Genomic DNA, 23,278 nt, shown 5'->3' with positions numbered 1-23,278 from the left:
ACGTTTGCACAAAAAGTTGGTCAAATAATTATTCAGTTGTCTATCTACTATAATTACTTGAATTTTAGAAACCTAAAAATGGAAAATAAAATTTCTTGACTGAAGTTCTTCTGCAAACATTTCTAACAACGTAATGGGTACTGAAAATCTGAAACTACAGTCCTAGTGCAAGCAACTTCCATGTTGTACTGGTGGAAGTCTTCTCTGCCATAAAGCTATAGGAAATATCTGTTCAGTATTTGTCTGTCTCAGGCAGAGAGAATACAACGTTCTCCATTTTACTGTGAATATATGTAAAATGTATACATATAAGTAAAAAGTCTAAAGCTTTTGTTACCATAATACATTTAAAACCTTCATTAAAAAGGGAAGTACCTCTGGAGTCAGCAAGAGCGGTAAGTTCCCAATTAGCTTACTATTCTCTATGGGCAATAAACATACTACATGGGTGAAGGGAATGAGAAGCTTATCCTCCCGTGATATAGATATTCCCCATATTGATATGTGTGCTTTCACAGTACCATTAATTTCCTCTTAAAAACCTTTCATGTTGCTTATTGGTCTCAGTGGAAAATAGTTTTGTAAAATATCGGAATTTCAAAAAAAGAGTCCTGTTCTGAACTGTGATTAAATCAAGGTTATTTTCATTCTTGGGTATGGGGAAAAAAGAGAGAGCATGCCAAAAATCCTCTTTCATGTAGATGTAACATGAGTTGACTTAAGGAAATCTAGGTGGATTTTCTCACATCTCCAAAAAGTGTTCCAAAAATTAAAATATAAGTGATGGATAGGTTTTTATGTTGTGAGCTGTGTAATTCAAATTTTTATTTGTGAAAATTGTCCCAGTGAAAGGATTGGGAAAGACCACACACTGGGAAAAAGTTTCAGTTCCAATAAACCAGTATTTTCTGAAAAAAAAACCAAAACAAAACCCAACTTTAAAAACTGCTTTGTAATTCAGTGTATCTTAATGCAAGAATAACTACGTAATTCACTTACACACTTTGGTATATATATTTTCCATTATATAAGTCCATGTAATCACACCAGTCTTTTCTAGTGTTTGAAGATCGAAAGTGAATTGAACTTTGATGAGCTTTTGGTGAAATCAGTTAAATTAGAGCAGGCTTTAATTTGATCCATTATATCTGCTGAGATTTAATATTTCACGCAAAAATAAAATGTTACATGCGACATTTAAAATTTGTCTTATAACAATGGAAGGAACTGTCTTAGTGTATGAGAAATGATTCACTCAAACAGTTTATAGAAATTAATGAATCTGGCTTTCGGCTAACTCCACAACAACTCAGAAATCACAGTTCCAGGGAACTAACACTAGTGCATGACCAGTGAGAGTGGAAAAGAAAACCTTGGTGATCATCTAAAATGAGAAAATAGAAGGAAAAAGTAGTAGAGCTGTGTGGGTAGACATTATTAGTCCATGTTTTGCAGAAGTAAATGAGGAGCTGGAACTCTGTCCTTAGGAGTTTACAGTCTGGTAGGAGTGAATTGGGGAAAGACTGATTCGGATAAATAAATGATGCTGAAACCTTCTGGTTATGTATATACTGGGATCCAGTTTTGTCAAGCTATATGTAAATATTAACTACTTCCTAAAAGTCATGCATGTTTTTTTTGAAACTGAGGTAAAAGGCAGAATGAGATAAAAGTTGAAAAGGTGTATTTTAATAATGAGTAATGTTTTCTTCCTGAAAGATTTCTATTTTCAGCTCCACTATTGCTTACAATTTGTATGTTCCCTCCTCCCAAGTTAACTTGAAAAGATGTCAAACCAGTCAGATTTTATAAAAGTTATGTTTTATGTACATTCTTAACTTCTGTAGTGTTATCATTTGACACTTTTGGAATACATCATTCCATCACTCCAGTTTTGCAGTAAGTAGTAGTTTCCTGCTCTGGAACCTCAGTCCATACTCACCATATATTTGCACTTATATTAAACCAGAAATGGTGTGTTCATCATTTTCCCTTACAAAGTAAAAAACAAAGCCAGGTGTTTATTCCTCATCCATGGTGTAAACCCTAAAGAGCACATGCTGGTCCTGTCTCATCAAATACAGCATTTACAAGAACTCTTCCAGTTTAACATCAGGGAAAGCACTGAGAATGTCGGAACTCTTCATCTTACATATTTTCTTGGACCCTTGTTTACTGAAGGGATAATATTATCATTCAGGGGTTTTGTTTGCTTTTAAGGTTTTGTTAATTAGTTTTTAGGAAGCCTGAAAAAGAACCACAGCATTGTTAACTTGCATCTGTGACTGTCTGCGATCCAGGTGCTCAGCATGGACAGTCATTTGCCTGTTTTTTTGCAGCCCTCTTTTCTATTCCCTCCCCTCTCCCACTTCCCCCTTCCCATTTTCACTGTCCTGTAGCACAGAGAAAAGGGTGAATCAGGTTAACCTGCCAGCTTTACCTCTAGTTCTGGTTATTTCCTGGGAACTGGTTTGCAGTCACTGTGCTAGCAGGATATGAAGCTCTCTGCTTTTTCTGATTTTTTTTAAGTTTTGTTTTTTTTTCCACTGGAATTACAAAAATATTACCAAGTGAGATTGGCATAGAAATGCAAGAGATACTATGGTATTCCTTTTTTTAAAATATATATTTAAAATGGTCATAATTTATTCACGAGTTCTTGCAAACTTTTTATTAGACTAGATCATAGCAAGAAGCTCTTTACCTAGTATTTTATAGATTTTTCAAACTTTTAGGGAAAGGAACTGGAGAAGATTTGTACCTGGCTATCAAAAATTCTTTTCCGTCTATCATTTGCCATTTCAGAGATGCAATCAATAGCAAGTTTTTTATCTCTACCAAGATCATGCTCTAATTCCAATAGTAACATCCTAAAATTCAAGTAATTTTTATTAAAAATAAAGTAAAAGAAGATACAAAAAACCCCAAGTTTACTGTAAGAATTTGTTAGCCTTCTGGATTGTTTTCTGACATTATTAACAGAAGAGAATGCCTCAGGAATCTCACTGTAGCTGTTCAGCTTTCAGTTGCTTATCAGCTCACCTGGAAAATCAGTAATTGCAGGACAAGCTTCACAAAGAATTAATAGAGCCACTAGCAGTGATGGTGAGGTGGCTGCCAGTTATCCACTGTAAACATAATGTATTTAAATGAAACTATTATTGATAAGCAATTAATGCGCATAACTGGCAGCCAGATTCTTAGATTTAAATGATTCAGTGTTTTTATCTTTAAAAGCAATATCTGTGTTTGTGAAAGGTCTGAGATTGACAGGCACTAGGAAATTAAATCCTCTCTTTATCCATTGGACAAGCACTGCATGACTGGGCCAGCTCTGACTCTCCCATGCATGGGCTGTCAAGGTGCCTCACTCCTTTCCTGAAAGACCTGTTGTACCTAGTAAACCACAAATTCTTTTGCATATAGTTGTAGGTGAATCCTTTTGCGCTCTACAGCTTCCTCACAAGGGAAGGAGGGGCAGGTGCTCATGTCTTCTCCCTGATGACCAACAATAGGACCCAAGAGAACAGCAGGAAGATATGCCAGGGGCGGTTTAGGTTGGACATTAGGAAAAGGTTCTTCACCCAAAGGGTGGTGGAGCACTGGAACAGGCTCCCCGGGGAGGCAGTCACGGTGCCAAGCCTGACAACATTCAAGAAGCATTTGGACAACGCCCTCAGACATATGGTGTGAATTTTGGGGTTGTCCTATGCAGGGACAGGAGTTGGACTCAATGATCCTTGTGGGTCCTTTCCAACTCAGGACATTCTATGATTCTATGATTCTATATAGTTGCATGTTATACCTAATAAAACAGAAATTCTTTTGCATATAGTTGCAGGTGAGAGTGCTGATGAGTAATTACTGTCATGTTCTTGCTATGTGTCTGAGCTGAATCCAAACATGCTTTTTTATTGTATTTGTTACTATTCGCCATTTCCCAAACTAATCAGCAGTTTGGGTCAGACACACTTGATTAATGTGAAGGTAGTCTGAGTCAGTATTGCAGGGTATCATCACAGCACATTTTGGAGTAGATTAACCACTATACTACAGTTGTTTTGCATCACTTGGAAAATACAAAGATAACACAAAGCCTGCTTTTCTTGTTCTTCCCTTTGCATGTGTGAGCAAAATCTCAACAATGAGAAATTAGAAATATAAAGGACAACTGAGTGCCTTACAACCAGATGCATAGCATGAGTACAGTGTGCAGGCTGTGCTCTGCCTCTCGGGGTGGAGGAATTAATTTAGAAATAAATGAAATTTCTTTTTCCGTGTTGCAAAGGTTCAGCTCAACTCTCCAGATTGCAGGTGTAGGTCTTGTTAGTGTCAATGGGAATCCACACAACTGGATTTTTAGTCTCTGGATTTACACCTCAGAAACTAAAACAAGTACAAGTATGTTTTGCTTTAGGTACTTAAATATTGTAAATATATTGTGTGGAATATACAAAAAATAAAAAAACCCTCCTCTTTCACTGAAATTTTAGGTGGAGAAATTCAGACTTGGGAAAATATATGCATTTTTAACAGACATTGCCTGTAAATGATAACTAAGACCATCTGCTAAGTCTTAGATTATCTTTCACCGGCAATGTAAGGGTTTTTTTCTAAAGGGTTTAAAAGCATAATAGAGTTTAGATCACTAAAGTCCTATTGCTTCTTTTATGATGGAGATCATTGATGTCTTTTTGTTCTATGAAACTCCCTCATGCAACCATTTAAACAGTTACAAAACTAAAAAAAAATACTTTTTATATTTGATTTAGGCCATATATTATATTTTCTAATGTCCAGAAAGTAACTAATCAGAAAAAAATAATGAAAAATATTAGGTATTGCTTAATACCAGAATACAAAAACACATCTGTGTTATTAATGCTGTCAATGCATATCAATATTATGATGTATTTTATTCAAGAGAAATATACAAAGAATATAATCTATTTTCAGATTTATTTTGTTCTACACAAGGTTTACCCACAATCTAATTATTTTCCTCGGTGTCTGAAGTAGTGCCCTTAGTGAAGATAGCAACTGAGCTCAAATTTCCTTGCATTCAGGTTCATACTCATTCTGGTCTTAAGAAATCTCACCACAGTGCAATGAGCCCAGGTGTCAAGCCCATTTTGAACAGGTAAGAGATATTTTGACAATTTTCAGAAGAGTTTTTTTAAAGGAGGGTTTTAAAAGGCAAGAGAAATAACTAGCTAGCTAGTGGTGGAGGAGGAGAGAGGCAGACCTTGTGGCTATGTCTGTACCAGGAAATTAAAGAAGTGTGGGACCATTCTGTAGCATAGAATAGCCCATCTCTGTATTATTAAATCATTTTACCCTTAAAAACATGAAGACTGCATGTTGGAAGTGCTGCCCAGCCTCTGTTAACTTCTGAACAGTTCCCAAAAAGGTCAGGGAACAGTCTAACAGTTTAACAGCACAGATAATCAAGTCCCCACGCCCATGCCCCAGCCCTGTTTCTTTTATTAGCAGAGACTTGCCTGTGGTTCTGTAAGAGGTGACACTGCTCTGTAGCAAGGCAAAATAACTTTGTATGTTGTCAGGACAGTGTTGTCTGGTGAGATTTAACACAGTGAAACACGTGAGGAACTTAGCACGTTAGTGGGGCATTCATGATTTAATTAATATGGACCAAATCACTTTCGCTTTTTAGCAAAGGTTAAAGCCATTGCATCGAATGGAATAGGAATACGTTGTGGCTACTGGAGGTTAAAGAGTTTCCTTTACATAATCTAACACCAACACGTGGTTGTTTTTTTTCTAGATTATAAAACCCTAGCTGTTAAGTAACAACTGTCAGTGTTCACTAATCCAACGCTCCAGCTCTGTGCTAGAGTGTGACATCCCCAAGTGACCCAAGCTCCTGATAGATGTGACTGCCTTTTCACACCCAGTTACCCTCAGAGTTTGTAGCTGTATTTCAAAGTATGTGGTTGAGGATACCTGGACTACCAAATTTTTCCAGTGAGCTTGAAAGCCAGATTGCTTTCTCAGGTTTGTTATTGCTAATTGGAAAGGTGTGTACACCTGGTTTGGCCAGGTTAAGAGGGAAATACAATATCCCTCCAGACATTTCTGCTCATACCAGTTCTTGTTCTCTTGCTCTTTCTCCTTCTCCTTGTCCATATTACTTATTTTAAAATGTATCTAAGATCAGGCTGCTGAGATGAGGCAATTCCTATTTATACAGGAACAATTTTGGGATCAATATGAAAAGTGAGCACTGTCTTTTACACTGCTAGGCATAAATAGCCCTCAATAAGTAAATATAAAAGAAACAAGACAGCAGCTAAAGCCAAGAGTATATTTCCTCTTTTCAAACTGAGAGAAACAAATTAAATTAAAAAAAGGCTCTAAATGTGCTTTGAATTCTTTTATTTTCATTTAATTTAGAGGCAAAAGAGGTAATCTTGAATATGAAAATCTTTGAATACCAGAGGAATGGATTTTTCATATAAAGTTCAAACTTCACGTGAGCCTCTCATGAAATTTCAGTCTGATTCTCAGCCTAGCTCTAATCTGACTTTGATCTTACACCATAGATTGATGTAATCCAGAAGAAAAATTTATTTCTACAGCCCACCTCTATTCTCTATGAATATACGTAAATAAAGTATTTTAACAGGGGAAGCTTCTGGGTTGATGTGTCTATAATACTGGCATTGGTGAAGAAGGTCTTACCTGTATTGGTATAGAAATGAGCAAGAGTGGCAGCACTCAAAGAGCTGCCAGGAGCCATGTTCATCCCTTTACTCATCTCCTTGACAAAGAAGATTAACATTGATCTTTTGAATGAACAAATGAATGAAAGAATCCATCAGTGCAGAAGAAGCTTTCAGGAAGATGTGACACTTGAGGAAACAGTTTGGTTATCAGCTATTCCAGGGCACCAAAGTAGATATTTCAGGTTCAGTTTTCACAGAAATATTCCTGAGCTATATACACAAATCTGCAATTATAAAACCAGGAAAAGAATATGCCATAGAATTCAAAAGCATGTAATTCAATTACTTTAGTGATGACCCTCCCAGATAACCCTAAAATAAAATAAAATATGAAAGCATACATTTACAGAACAACACAAAATGCCATTTGAGTTTTTTTACAACATTTCGTTAATTTAATTGCTTAGACTGCTCTGAAATGCAAGGTAAAATAAAATGCTTTCAAACTACTGCGACACAGTGCCCTTGCTCACTGACTATTTCTGTATTAATTGTATTCATAATTGAAAAATGGAGACTTAAAAATTAATTTTAGCACTTACTCTGTAAATTCCTCATAACAAGAAGCCCCTTTATCTTCTGTGATATCTTTTGTTGTGGCATTAGTGATACTTATATAAAATGGTCTTAATTGTCAAGAAAACTATTCTTCAAGACTCATCTCTAAATAGTATCATCAAAACATCATAGTATCCAAATATGTTTCTCCTGGTTAGCATTTATCACTGAACTCTTTGAATATGTGTTTTTCATCTGTCATGCTATTATTTTAACAACAACCCCTAATTAGGGTTGACATTTCACTTATTTCATAATTCAGTTCATTCTGACCTCAGACAAGTTATTTAAAGCTGTTGAGGTTCAATTTTTATCAAAAATGGTGTGCACATTTTTAGTTTTCCATAGCGATTAACCCATTTGAAGTCTGTCTTCATTTACAGTATTACTGTCCTATTGAGTTCTGTGTGTTAGGGCAGCATCTAGCATAAATATCTCCATCATAATAATATGCCAGGATCCCTGCAGCAATCCTCTAAAGGGATTTATAATGCTGATAGACACAGACCGTGCAGGACTTTGACCAGCCACTGGCCCATGGTGATGTTTAATAAAAGAAAACCAGTTATCTGGGGGAGCGCCACTGCTGGGAGAGCGGGGTTGGCTCAGCCTGGAGAAGGGAAAGCTGATGGGGGATCTGTCCTTCTTGCCCACCGCTACTGATGCCCAAGAGACATTTCTAGGCTTCTAAGGAGCAGAGCTGGGAAGGGAATGGGTAGCAAGAGAATTGCCTCTATTTCAGTCTTACATCCTATGTTCCATATTAAAAAATACGGGAAGTATAGGAAAAAGCCCCATATGTTTTTAATGCATATGTTTCTGAAGTAAGGAAACCCCTTCTTGCATGGGGCGTGTAGCAGACCATGCAGTTAGAGAGCTGGGAATCACTTCCACTTAACTCTGTCATAACAGGGAGCTAGGTCAGCTGGGGGCAAGAATACAGAGATTTTCCCCAATACCCGTTTTTTGAGCGATACCATGTCCTGAGAAGGGACTATCATTTCAGAGGGAGGATGCAGGAGAGGGGACATACTCTGATGCTTATGGAAAAGTCCTATCTTAATCTGCATGAGTCAAGAAAACAGGCACAAAATATGAAGAATGGGATTGCTCAAGCTTGCATTTTGGCACCAGAATTTCTTGATCTGGAATGATGAAAATTTTGCACTTTAAAAGAAAGCATTGAAATAATAAAAATCAATAAATATGGCTGTGTGGGTTTTATTACATGGCTTTTATTATAAAAAATAGTGTAATTCTGAAAGGGCTAAATCTGTCATTCACATGGATGGAAAGTAACAAAAATCTAGAAGATTAGATGGAGTGGAAATGCTGACGGTAAATATGTTGTTTACAGTTCTGCTTTTCATTGTTGCACTGAGCTGTAGCAGCTTAAACAGCTTATAGACAAATATGTGCAAGGAAAATTCAAAGGTTAATTTAAACAGTTTAATGCTCTGAAAAGTGTAACAACTTATCTACAGTGAAAACATGGTGCCTACAGTGTGTTCCTCAGGTCAGGGGTGATGCTTTTCCATTTCTGTCAGTGTGGCATAATGCATCATCCCACCTGGCAGTCCTATGAAAAAGAATTGTGCTGAAAATCTGTATTAAAATGATGATGTTCTTGTTTACCTCTCATGGTATTTGACAAGATTTTTTTTTGTGTAAGTTTCATTGTTTGTATGCAAATTGCATTCATAAATTTGATGCCAAATCAAAGGACTAGCTTTAGAAATGTGAATATTTTGACTGCTCTTGGTAGTATAAAGCTAATTCTGTGGCAGAAATACATAAAATTGAACATTAAAATGACCAAGTGATTTTCCTTTCTGAAAAGATTTCATACATATCTGTTTGTGAGTCGTAAATCCTCAGCTACAACTGTCTAACAAAACCCCAGCTGTTGTATAGTGCTTCTGGAGCACAAATACATTTTATTTTGCCTTCTTTCCCATCTGTGTTTTTTTTTCCCCTGTAATTTCTTTAAGATAATGTTCAGGTTTCTTGTACCTTCTTCAGCACAGTCATATTTGAAATAACAGAGCGTGAGTGTCCTTACTCTTCACAATAATCTCAGAGAGGTTAATGGGAAAGTGCAAGATGGCTTCTGGTAGGAAAAAAAAAAAAAAAAGAGTATGGAAGGGATGAGTTTAAGATGGGAGGACTTCAGGAAAGATTTTTATCTGATTCTCCTTCCATTCCATTAAACCATCATTCTTTTTACCTCCATATTTTCTCCTAGCTTTGGAGGGAGCCACACTGATCATCTGTCCCCTAGAGCATTTGTGTACATCTGCTGGGATCCAGAAACTCTGGCTTGAGTCTAGGTTTTAGCAGGCAGAGCTTGCAGGAAGTCAGTGCTTTAATAAAGCACTGGAAGCAGACTTCTGTCTGCTTCTTTCATATCTGTAGGGTTTGCGTGCCTGAAAGCTTTTCTGCTTTTTCTGAGCATATCTGTTGGTCTAATAAAAACTATTAGCTCTGCTTATATTTGTTTTGCCCCGTAGCATCACAGATCAAGGAAAAGTACCTCTATAACATAGCTATAGCTATCCACAAAGGCAGGTGTGCACACTCACCAACGTATTATTTCCTCTTACGATGCACATGTTTTCAGTATTTTTCTTTCTCAAGTACAGTATTCCTTTGTGGTTTATTTCTGCTTTTAGAATTATTTCAGAATATGGAAAGGTGAAGAATAATATAATAATCTACTAATAATAATGCTTCATCATTGCCAGTTTCCTGTATAATTCAGCGTGGCCCCATCACACAAAAGGATGCTGCATAATACAAGGTTAATGCAGCACATTCTATGATCCCTATTGCCCAAATACTGGACTTTTATAAAAGAAATATGCAAAGAATTATATGTCCATTTTATCTCTCCACAAAAATAAAATGGCTATCTTCTAAGTATTGCAAAATTGAGAACTAAAAAGGCAAAATAAATCAAGAATATTAGGCAGCCCTTTTTACACTGATTAACTCTTTAGTCTAATTAAACTGTACAATCTTTTAGTCCAAAAGACTGAGTTCCTTTTGGGAATAAACATATACAGGAAGAGTTAATAAACAGTCAATTCATCTCCTCTGTCTCTATGCCATGTATGGTTTGTACATCTCTGTCATACACTCCTAGGTAATCTCTTTTTCAGGTTTGAAGACCCCCAGCCTACTCAATCATTCCACATATGGAAACTCTTCCACACCATTGATCATCCTTTTCTAATTCTTTTCTAGCTTGAATATGCCCTTCGTTAGAAAAACAAACCAGAAATGAACACAGTGTTCCTGGATGAGTGAAAAATGGATTTCTATAGTGGCATTGCGGTATTTGTTCTCTTTTTTTTTTTATTGTTCTACTAATAATTCTTAAAAGTTTTTTTGTTGTCTTTTTTTTTTTTGGTTGAGTACAGAGCTGATATTTTCAAGGAACTATCTGTCATAATTCCAAGGTCTCACTGCTGAGTGGTAATGCTCAGCTCAAAGCCCATCATTTTTTATGAGCAACTGGGATGGTTTTTCCCCATGTGCATTGCTTTACGTTTATGTACACTGAATTTCATTTGCCATTTAATTGCGTAGGTACTGAATCTTGTGAAGGCCTACGTAATTCTTCACAATTAGACCCTGTTCTTCCTAGGATGAATAACTTTGTAACATCATGAAACTTTGTCATGGCACAGCTCACTTGCTTTTCCAGTTTTTTTATAGAACTATTAAATAGCTCAGCCCTCTTACTGTTGACATCTCTCCGGTATTAGGAAACCTTAACTGTTTCTTATTTTTTAGCCAATTATTTAGCCATATTAAATAGCTAGAACATTTTCTCTTCTGCTACCAAATGTTCACTTCTGTTGTGACTACTTAATTTCTTTAAAAGCTTTTGGTGAGAGACTTTATCAAAAGGATTGGGGAATTTCAGAAAATTCATCTTTATCCATGTGACAGATGGCTCATTCAAAGAACTGCAAGAGGTTTGCAAGGCAAGTGTCCCCTTCACAGGTGATTCTTCTCAGAGTTTTATTTTTCACATCTGTTTTTTTTTATTATAGATTCTACAGCTTTGTCTTGTTCAGCTCGCAGTCTTACATGCTTGTAGTTCTTCCAGCCTTCCCAGGAATCTCGTCTAAAAATTGGCATCATGTTTGCTTGCCTCCATTCTTCAGGTATCAAGGAAGCTTTCGGTGAGAGGTTACACACTGCTGTTAGTAGTTCAGCTGTTCCATCCTTTAGATCTTTTCGAATACTTTGATGAATTCTGTCTGGTGTTGATGATTTATTGGAGTTCATTCGATCTACTTATACCATACTCGCGTCCTCTGTTCCTTCAATTTCAGAGAAATTCACTGCTCTGTCCCACTATTCCCCACAAGGGTTCTCATGTGAGAATCCACCCAATTTCTTCTGCAGCAAAAGATGATGAAAAAAAGTTCATTTAGTTTCTTTGCAATGCTTGTGTCATCTCTGAGTGTTCCTTTTATGCCTTGGATGTCAGCACTATTCAGTTAAGCAAAGGAACTTGATCACGTTAAACTGTTAGAACAGTGTCTGACAGTCAGGCAACTAGCAAGTCCCACAATTTCAGGCACCATTTAGGAAGTGACACAGAACAGGAGCTATTCTCCACAGTTTGGATGCAGTTACCCTGCTATAAATGGTAAGATAACGTATGGGTATGATCATGCTATACCAGTAAGGTAAAGCACCAGGGAATGTGTCCTGGTGCAGTTTTGTTTAGCAGAAGAGATGTAAACTGGTACTGGGCTCCATGGTCCTACATTAGTCAGAACAGATCTGCCCAGAGTTTGCATTTCATCTCCTACATCAAGCTTTTCTCCTTCATCTTCTTCCGAATAACTGATGAAAGACAACTGTATCTAGTTTTTATCCTGGCAAAGCATTTTCTTCCTGCCCCCTTCAGTCAACTCTTGACATTACCAATGTGAAGAGCTTCCTAGTTTCAAAATTTGTAAGGTAGAAATTAAATTGGGATAACAGAGATCTTTGGGATAACAGCATTTTTTGGGGGATAACAGCATTTTTGGGGGGATAACAGCATTTTTTTCTAAAAGAAAATAAAAAAGCTGCAACATGATTATAAATATGTCTTAAAGAACGTATTTCACTGTGAAATAGATACCCAGAGCAGGATACCAGTGCCTAGATGTTGGCATCTAGGGCTGCCTGAGGTGCTCTGTAGTATCTTACCTGGTCTCCATCTACGGCTCAAGGATAAAAGTGGTGTCTTATAGATACTTTGTCATATCTGACAGCCTAATAACAATGTGTCTCAGGTTCCTCAGAGCATCTAAAATAGCACTCGGTACCTACATTTTAGTCAACTGAATTAAGCTTCTTGTCAGCTGACTTTCTCTTTAGGCTCCACTGACTGTACTAATTCAATTCATTGTCTATAATGGAAGCTTAGACACCTACCTCATACCTTCCCTCAGAAACAGATATTTAGGCAACTTCTATTGACAAGAATAATTTGATTTAAATGTTACTGGAATAAGATGAACTGGGGAGACACTGGGATGAAACAGAAAGAAAAAAGGCAGCAGGTATTTATAGTGCATTTAGGAAGTTTACAGGTGAAAGGGAAAAGGAGGGCACTTGGAGAGGCAAGCATAGCAAAGTGTGTCAGAGTTGTCTTAAATATATTGGTTCTGTGAGAAGGAATGAACTGATTAAAAAATAAAGGCTGGATTCGCATTCACTCTGTGGTGCCTTTAATTCCTCTGGCTGTATAAAGGGGCCTAAGGCAGGTATGATACCCCCACCTTATTGCAGCGATGTGAAAAGACTTTACTGTAACTAAGAATTCAATCCCAGCTAGGTAACTGGCACTGAGTTCATGTTTATCCTCTCTCAAGAGAAGTTACCTGTCAAAGAAAAAAAAAAAACACCATGAAACACTCAAGGTCTTTATAACAGCCATTAATAAAAGCTTCATCTAGGATACAAGAATTATCTTGGATATGTATGAGCTTGTTCAATGTCATCGGTAATCAACATTTTGCAGAATGATTTCTGCATGCCTGCCCTACCCTGTGTAGCAGAAGAAATAATGAAGATCCTCATTAATGTCTCTTCACAGCCCATTCCTGCACTGTCACCTCAGTCAATATCTAAAGGTCAGCTTCTGCCTTTGATCTCGCGTATGTATGACAGTAAAAATGTGAAGAAACAGACTTTTGTTAAAGAAAATATAGTGTCAAGTTACAAATTGGAGATACGTGGAAGTAGTTCTTCTATTAAGAGTTGTTTTATTTAAGTTCAGCTCATGGACATAATACAGTTTGTTTTGTTCCGAATGGTTTGAAGCCTGCTGTGTCCCCCTAGCCTTGTGGCTGTGCTGTATTTTCTCACATCTGATGTTATTACCAGAACATCCCACTTGCAGCACAGAGTTTGGCCCCAGAGTTTGTGGTACATAATTGTATCTGTTTGACTACCAAGTGTGTTGTGATCAGAAGGACACATGTGACTGGAGAAGCAATTGGAACAGAAGTAGAGGCTAAGAAAGGACTGACACTTTAAAAGCATATGGCACAAACTTCTGATAGCTTCACTATTACAAACAATCTACAGTCATCACAAGCCATTCTGCTATAATAACCTGAGTCTACTGAGCATTTTCTGCTAGCTACATTAAGCACCAATATATTCATTTCAGACCTTCTGACTCTGACCTTTTTTATGCTAACTTTGGTAAATTGCAACTCCATTCCCCTTGAGTTATTCCTGTATCACATCAAAAGAAACGGGAGGAGAAGCAAGCACTGGAATATTCACTTTGAATCCTCCATTTTAATTCAAAATATTTTCTTCCAAGTGCTAAAGTATACCTTTTAATTCATTAGAAAGCAAGGTATAGCTTGAATGAAAGATCATTCTTGATGTACTTAAAAAAAATGCAAAAATCAGGGATCCAAGAAAATGGAGGGAGGGAGACAAGCTGCAAAGATTTTAGTTTGATTCATCTCTTTTATAGGAAAAATTGTTGACAGAATAGAGTTCTGCACAGGTCTGAATGAGTGCACAGGCAGAGTAGTGGGAAGCCTCCAGATCATGACCCCTCCTTCTACCTCACTTCTGTATCTGAACAGAGCGTGTTCCCCATGAGCTGTCACGCTTATAAAAATTGACTGGGGTCAGAGGGACATCTGCATCAAGCTGTAGCAACAGAGAAACTAAACACTTTGAAAAGCCATTTTGGCTGTACGTTGGCTTGTACATTGTCTGTCCAGTGCTGTCTGAAATTAAAATGTATGGCTGTTTTGTTCAGGGCAGACAAACAAGGAAATACTCAAAGTTTTGGGACTGTCTTTTGGAAAGTCACCAAAACTCAGTGTAAAGAGATTTTCAGAGCCTGCTTACTAATGAGTGTTTTGTTTTGAAATGATAGTGGCTGGGATTTCTTCCGAGGAAGGAACATTTCCTCGCTTCCACCTGGAAGCCAAATCAGCAAAGCTGTGTGGCAGCATGGGCTCCTTGCTCAGAAGAAGCAGGGAGCAGTGCTTTTGTGTAGCATCAGCTAAAATCGTTATGCAGCCCCATCTGTTATATCTCATCACATAGCTTGCTGGAAATTTTTTTTGTTTACTGTTATCTCTAAAGAATTGTTAAAGGAGATATATTTAAAGGGACCACTGTCTAGAACACAGTACCAATATCTATACATTTCTAGCTCATCAGAGACCAGCTGATTTTGGTGGTATTGCTTTCTCAGATTTAGTTATAGAACACCATGACCAAGAGAATAACACATTCAGAGTTTTGAAAAAGTTTTGTTTGTGTTAAGAGAATGTATATCTAAGCATTGTAGAACTGTGTGGGTTTTGTCTTAGATTTATTTTTAATGGTATTCCCAGAGGCTCACATTTCAACATGGCTCAGCTTTTAGTGCACAGCTTTCCTTGTTTATCAGAATCTCACAAACTGCATTTCCTTTATAGCCTCTTATAAAAGGCTATAGAGGACTTAAGTTCAAAGTATGCCTGAAGATAAATCTGCAAAGGAACTTCACTATTACAAAGTTCAGTGCTGAAATGCTTAACTCTTGGGTGTTCTGCTCTGTGGAAACCTTGATGCATAGTGTCCAATGTCTGATATCTACAGAGAAAAGTCTAGGTAAAATAAAAGCAACAAAATGAGTGAAAATTTGCCAGATTTGGTTACTGCTGCTGTTTAAAATTCTTCTGGAGTTCAGTGTTCAAAGCAGGAGAAAAAAAAAAACCAACATGACAAAAACCAGAAAAACAAACTTTCCCCCAAGCAAAATCTGTATACAGCTCGTGGTTCATGAGGGAGTTCATGGGGGATGATAAGAGACCCCTGCATATTCTGACCATTCTTTCTGAATAGCTGGAAAGAGTATATGTAAGGAAGTGCGTAATTGCAGGGATGCACAACACTCAGAAACTCTATGGAAATTGCTCTGCTTTGGGTATTTAATTAATCCCTGGAAAAGGAACGTGAATGTGATTCTTTTGTCTCAGTACTCATAGTACTTCTAGACCAAGAGCCTAAAAAGTCAACCTTTCTCTCTGGCTCTATCAGTAATTAAAGAAATTAAGTGAAAGACTGTCAAAATGAAAGATTCAGGGTAATTTTCTCAGAAAAACAAGAAATTGGAGAATTAGAAAACTGTTCTGGTGTGTGTGGCCAAGTCTCTGCTTTGAAACCAGCAGGGAGAAAAGAAATAAAATTCTGCCCAACGGCTAATTGCTCTGGCAATTGGGTAGAATGGTCGTGGATGTGATTCTGGAAGGTCAATCATAGAATGGTTTGGGTTGGAAGGGACCTTAAAGATCATCTAGTTCCACCCCCCCTGCCATGGGCAGGGACACCTTCCACTTGACCAGGTTGCTCAAAGCCCCATTCAACCTGGCCTTGAACACTTCCAGGGATGGGGCATCCACAGCTTCTCTGGGCAATCTGTGCCAGTGCCTCACCACCCTCATAGTGAAGAATTTCTTCCTTATATCTAAGCTAAATCTACCTTCTTTCAGTTTAAAGCCATTACCCCTTGTCCTATCACTACACGCCCTTGTAAAAAGTCCCTTTCCAGCTTTCTTGTAGGCCCCCTTCAGGTACTGGATGGCTGTTATAAGGTCTCCCCGGAGCCTTCTCTTCTCCAGGCTGAACAACCCCAACTCTCTCAGCCTTTCTTCATAGGAGAGGTGCTCCAGCCCTCTGATCATCTTTGTGACCCTCCTCTGGACTCACTCCAATAGGTCCATGTCCTTCTTATGTTGGGAACCCCCTAGGTGGATGCAGGACTTCAGGTGGGGTCTCACCAGAGCAGAGTAAAGGAGCAGAATCACCTCCCTCTACCTGCTGGCCACGCTCATTTTGATGCAGCCCAGGATATGGTTGGCTTTCTGGGCTGTAAGTGCACATTGCCGGATCATGTTGAGCTTCTCATCAATCATCGTCATTGTGATCTTTTGCAGAAAGTTTAATCTGAGTAATGTTTTAAAACCCAATTGACCTGGCATCACAGGGTAATGGGGCAGGGAGAACCCAGAATGAGGATTAATCATTTCTATGATTATAGCATAGACGTAGGCACCAGCAGGGCTTGGGGAAGTTCCAAGTGGAAGATTACACTGGGGTGTAAATGTTGGAAGCACATTTTTTTTCTGTCAGATGTATGCCTAAAACTCTTGTAGAACTTTTAACCTTCTGAGAGTAATCCTGGTTATCCAACAGGTGTATTCTACTGACTTAAAAAAGCTGACCTTACTGGAGAATCCTCTGATAACATCGGACTCTAGTTTAAAAGACACTTTGTTCCAGGGCACAAGTGAGTTTACTTGGTGAGGAGTTAGACACAATTTCTATTATTAGCAGTACCCATCAGACCAAAGCAAATACTGGTATTTGTGATGGTGCTATAATGTTATCTGTGTAGTGAACCTTCATTCAACAGTAATTCTGCATGGTCTGAGGACTAATTCTTGTAGCATGGGTCAAAAGGAGAAGTGACAGGTGCCACCACAGTTTGCTATTCTTGTATATGTACCCTTAAATTACCACATTCCTCACACCTCAATATTCAAGCTTAGACAGGATTTCTCAAAGATATGTGTAAGATGTGCAAATCAAAGCCATATGCTGCAAAAAAGGAACAGATATCTTATGCCATGCCTGCACTTAAACCTCTGAGTGAATAAATGTATCCAAAAGGATCTCCCCAACTCTGAAAATAGCTGGTTAAAGGATGGGTACTCGATGTGGCACAGAATGCAACTAATGTTTGTGCTGAGATGTCTTTATGGAATATTTAAGTAATATGGCCCAAATTAATCTCATCTAATGTTAGACACAGCAATGTACTACTTAGGCTAGAAGTGTAGTTATCTGTGTCTCCCTCTATAGTCAGCGGGAAGGAAAAAGCCCTTCAAGATGATGTTTCACTCCACATAAGATCCAATTACTTTGGAAATCTCTCTTTGCTGCATGTGCATTTTGATTAGGTGGAATGAACCTGGACATCTGCATGGGAAAGCTTGTAGAGCATGAGGTGAGGAGGCAGAGATCCTGAGAAAAACTGGGAACAGATTGCCAGCTTTTGCAGTGTCAGCGTTGTGCTTGCTGAACAAGGGTTTGGATCTCTGCTCTGCAGAGGGAACAAATAACTTCTGATGTTCAGTGTGGAGCGGGAGGGTGGGGTGGATCATAGGGGCAAATAGACTGAAGCACAAACAGAGACCAGGGAACTTCTAAGAAGATCTGGGAGTGGCCATAGCTAGACCTCAGGGATTTTCCAAAGGCTGCAGCAGGGACTGTGTTGAATTTGTTGCAGCTCAGGAAGCCCCCAAAAATTGCTGAACTCAAAATAAGACTAGAAAAACAGGCACAACTTTCAAGGACATCGCAGGCAGGGAAGAGATTTATTTTCAAACTTTCTTTTTTTTAGTTTAGTCTGTCCCACTTTGTTTTTCTCTCTTTAAAGAGTCATAAATCATGACCTAGCAATTCAAAGCTCTCTTGGTATTTTTGGTGTGTTCACTTAAAGAGAACAGCAAATCCCTTCAAAGCTCTGGCTGGTTTGAATGTCCTGGCTCCCCATGCTAGAAAGTTGTGGAATGCTTTTTCCTGGTTACAGAAATTGAAGCTTCTGAAGAAGACAGATGTTATCTTTCTCATTTGCCTCTGGGCTTCTAAATTTCACTCCACTAAACAAAGAATAAGATTCTTGTTACCCAGTTGTTATACAACGATGAATTCTCTTCTTACGATCTTTTGCAGCAAAGCTAAGGGATAGTTTGAGGAAACACCTTCCTCTCCTTCTTCCCCCTCCCTGCCCACCCCCAGACTCTCAGTTTCTAGCAGGCGGAGGCACAGGGTCTCTCATACACCCTCTATCTCTGCTGCATAAAAAATGTGTCTTTCTGAGTCTAAGTGGTTATGCATTGTTTCTGGGCCCTGTAGTAATTCACTGCAGCCTTTGGGCTGCTGTTAGTTATGTTATAAGCTATACCAGTGAGCATTGACATCCTTGGAGGCAATCCTCCCACTCAGACTGGCAGGAACTCAGCGTGGTAGAGACCAGGAATAGTCAGTTTTTACCCCTTTAACGTATGGCCTTAATAATGAGAGAGAATCTAGTGATAAATCAGAAAGGCTTTAAAATCAGTTGGAGTTTCCATAAGCAGAATTCGTAGCCTACCCCCGTGCAGAAGCTATTATTCATTTTAAAATTCTGCAGGAACATATTTGCAGAGACTGTTTCATATCTAGTGTTAATTAATGGCTGGGCCTTATGGGAGCAATATACAAGGAGCAACTGGCCTTACTTAACTCTTTTTTCATGTTTCCTTTCATTATCTGTTTATGGCTAACTTTTGAGAATGATTTCTCACACCATTTTTGTGGCTACTGCAACAAACATGCTGTTGATTTTGCAACATATGAATAAACTTTTTATTTTTTTATAAAGCTCTTTTGAAAAGAGGTTGATTTATTTTTTTCATAGAGACAGCCTGTAGAGAGGAAAAGTTTTTTCCTTTCCTTAAATCTGCTATGAAATGTAGGTTGTTCAAGTAGAATTACCTACCAAGTAAATTTCAGTCACGCACTTGCAAATGAAAGTAGCCCCTGAATTGCAAATTAAGGCTGAGTTCAAGAGGTCTTTGAAAATATCTTCCTGAACTTTAAGTCTTGGATACCCTTCATTTAATTTTAGGCCCTTAGGGGCCTAGTCTGTAGTTGTCTTCTCTCCCTCTTCAGTCAATGGGAGAAGCAGGTACCATGGGATGCACAGGAGGGTTTATGAGGGCTGGATTGGCCTCTATCTGTTACATGAACTGGCTAAAACCTAAGGAAGGCAATAATCCTACTGCATAGCTTCCTTGGCGGTTTTCAGGCAGTCCAGTAAATAAGAGCCATCTCAGGACTTTCCCTGAGAGCTGTCCTTAAAAACAAAGATCAGTGGTCTCTATCCTCCCATTAGTTGATACCAAACTCCAGAATTTCTTCCACTGTAATGCACAGAAATGTTTGCAGAATAAGTAGTTACTGACTAGAAATATCAGGAGTCCAAACAGAGCTTCTAGATGAAAAACCATCTGTGATATGGTAAAAAACACAGGCTCCTCAAGTGCATGTATTTTTGCCTATCTTGAGAGAAGAAAAAGCTTCAGTAGTTCTGATATTTGACCTTTTTCATTGGGACAGAGATCAAAGAGAACAAAAATCAAAGGGGATCGCAGCCAGAGTTGGCCACAATGCGTCCCCTTTTTCCACTGGAACATTAAAAAACCAAATGAATAAATGTCAAGCAGTTCTCAGATGACAGTTTTAGCAAGTTATGAGACACTTTATCATTCTTCCCCAAGTCCTAGGTAGCTGGTAAAGAGGGTCAGAAGACGACCACCACAGAAACATCACTCGTTGAACAGCTGCACCATCTCATAGTTACTGCTTTGGTTTTGTTCAGCTTGCGCTTCATAGAGCTATAGGATAATAAGAACAGTTGGTCAAAGTAGAAACTGCAGCGTAGGAGACAGAAGAGGAGATTAGATCAAGTAACATCTGCATAGCTATAAAAGTGCATACTGTGGCTTTGTAAAGCTGAGCCAAAAGAATAAAAAGAGGACTCAAAACATGGATATCTTAGGGAAAAAAACCAGACAACCCCACAGGATTATGTTGACCCAAAAAGACTATCACTGAGCAGCATGTGAAATAGGATTTAAACCATGACAGAATTCCAGAGGGCACTTTCAGCAGCACAGAGCTTGCTAAAAGCACGCTGGAGCAGGCTGGCTTAGCACTGAGGAAAGCACATCCTCTTGCTCAATCTGTGACAAGCCTTCCTGCAGAAAGTGGGCTCCTCTTTCTTTCGCTGAAGTGGCTGATTATGTCTCACTGCGTAGCTGGACTGAGGGGGGGGGGGGGGGGGGGGCGTTGGTAAGCTAGCTCCTTTGCACAAAAAAGGAATGGACAGACAGTCTAGCCGTCCTGAAGATGTACATCACCACGCAAGAATTGACCAGAATGGCTGCATTTCTCACTATCTTTAATGTAGTCAACCTAAATGATAGGAATGTAACATTATTCTGATGTTTTATAAGGGAACTTAAGTCAACAAGGCCCATGGGCTATATTCAAAAGGAGATGTAGGCATTATTGCAGTGAAGTCTGCAGACTCGACAGCTAAGAGCTCTGGGAGAAGATTTTTTACTTCTGAGGTAGGTACTGAAGCTAAACCAGCCGACAGACATTGCAGGACTGAGGACTGTGGCCAGGCACCCAGCTGTCTGCCAGGCTCGGGCACAGACCCACAGCCTGGGAACAGGTGTTTGTTTACTTGAAAGTGGGATTCACAGCTTGAACTTCCACAGATAGTGGTAAGGTGGTGACGGCCACCTAGGGGTTATGCAGCCTGCTATTGAAAGCACTTACCGAAATGCAGGACCTCCATTTTAAGCCTGTCTGTGATAGAGAGCTTGCAGGATTTAAATGCAAAGTGCTTATTTCAGAGAGGAGTACGCTAACCACCAAGATAAGGATGGGCTGTTCTCTCTCCATCTGTTGAAAGTGGGTCACCGGCAACACAAATGCAATCTAATGTAAGCAACGGGAGCAGGCTTCTGTCCTCCAGTGAGATAGGCAGAACAAGTGAAGGAGAGAAAAGGGAAGAGAGAAATCCTAATATTCAGGGAATGCCCATATATTTTGTGTTCTGAAGAGTATATGCATCCAGCGATGCCTTTGAAAATATGCATCAAGAGATTGCTAAGCAGTAGGTGTAAGATCCCCTAGTCAAACACACAAGTGCTGTTGTATTAGCCAGTAATTCAACCTAGATTCTCATCATAAAAGTATTTATTAGGAATTAGATATCTATTTTAACTGTAATGATTATATTCATAAGATATTAAGCAGTACTCTCTGACACCCACAAAGTGCTGTGGACTTTAACTCATCTAACACAATTTGGGAAAAAACTACATAAAAAATTCCATTGCAGTGCCAAGAATTTCTGCAAGATTTATCCTTTAATTGTTTTTTTTCCGCATATGTAATTGAAATAAGTTTTCGCTACTTAAAAGAAAGAATGCATGAAAGTCGTAAAGAAATTAAAAGCCTTCAGTAATATATCTGTATGTAATATTTTTTGTGAGTTGCCTAGGAAATTGTTTATCCACATGTAGGAGAGAGATCATTTTTATTTGAGGCGCAGAACATTTATCACAGCTTTTTAAATATTTTTCTGCAAGAAGGCAAGAAACAGGCTCTTTAATCTTATCGATCAAGATGCAAGTCAATGCATATCCAAAAGGCAGTTGAAGGGTGGACTAGGCTGTATCCAAAAGGAGCAGATCTGTTTTGTATATGTAAATTGAAATGACTAGATGTCACAGTATTAACAAATATTCACGGAATCCTCTGAGAAACTAATTTTCAAGATATCGTTTTGGAAATAACAGGAAATGGCAATCTTTGCAGGAGAGTCATTCACTTTTCATTTAGGATTAGAATCTGCCAGGTACTTAAGCATGGTACAGAAATAGCAAGGCTGGAATGAGTCCACTGTCCTTTCATAACTTACATAATACAGGGAGTCATTGCACATCCTGCAACAGAGAACACAGTATTACATCATCTCAGCCTCATGGTTTTCAGTGCCCTGAACAATGCAGGGAAAGGACATGAACCTATGATCATACAGTCCCATGCAAGCCTGTTCTGTTTCTAAAGCTCTAGGATAAATAGTGATTCAGACATATATAGGGCACAGAAGGAGAAAAAAAAATAAAAAAAGGTTCTGACTCTGTTTTGCACATAAGCTCTTCAGCAAAGCAGTTCAGCTGTTCAAGAGAGCATAGGAACATAAGGAGTTACCTATAATGTGACTCCAGTGCTTCGTCTATCCTGTTCCCAAGAGTGGCTGTTGGAGATGCTGCTTGGGAAGAGAGTGTGAGCATCCCCACTCTCTGCAGGCCATCGCCCTTGCTGTGTCCCCAGATTAGATTAGGGATGTTACAGGGTCCATCCCTGCATAGTCCTTTTGGAATCTGACTGTGCACCTATTGTCCATGAATTTACCTAACAGCTTTTTGAACATGCTTAAATTATCAGCCTCCATAACCCATCTTAACAGAAATTCTCATTACTGCCTGTGTAAAAAAGGACTCTTTTATCTGTTTTAAACTTATTGCCAATCAGTTTCAGTGCTCCCTATTTCTAATATTACTGGACTTGGTGAATGCCAGTTCCACACTCACCTAATCTACAGTCTTCTAAATTTGAAGTTGCCCTGCTTTAAGTAAGAGGTAGGACTAGATGACCTCCTAAAGTCAGAAGATGACCTGCTGAGGTCTTCTATATAGTTGATCTTTCAGCCTAAATTGTTCTACTATTCAGGGTTTTTGCAAGTCCTGAACATACCACTCTCCAGTCTTCCCCTTGCCGAACTGAAGTCTCAGCATTTCTAGTCTCTCCTC

The sequence above is a fragment of the Platalea leucorodia genome (genome assembly GCF_965183815.1).
Source record: "Platalea leucorodia genome assembly, chromosome: 3".
In the NCBI taxonomy this organism is placed as follows: Eukaryota; Metazoa; Chordata; class Aves; order Pelecaniformes; family Threskiornithidae; genus Platalea; species Platalea leucorodia.
The sequence above is the reverse complement of the archived record's forward strand: the minus strand, read 5'-3'. Positions refer to the sequence as shown.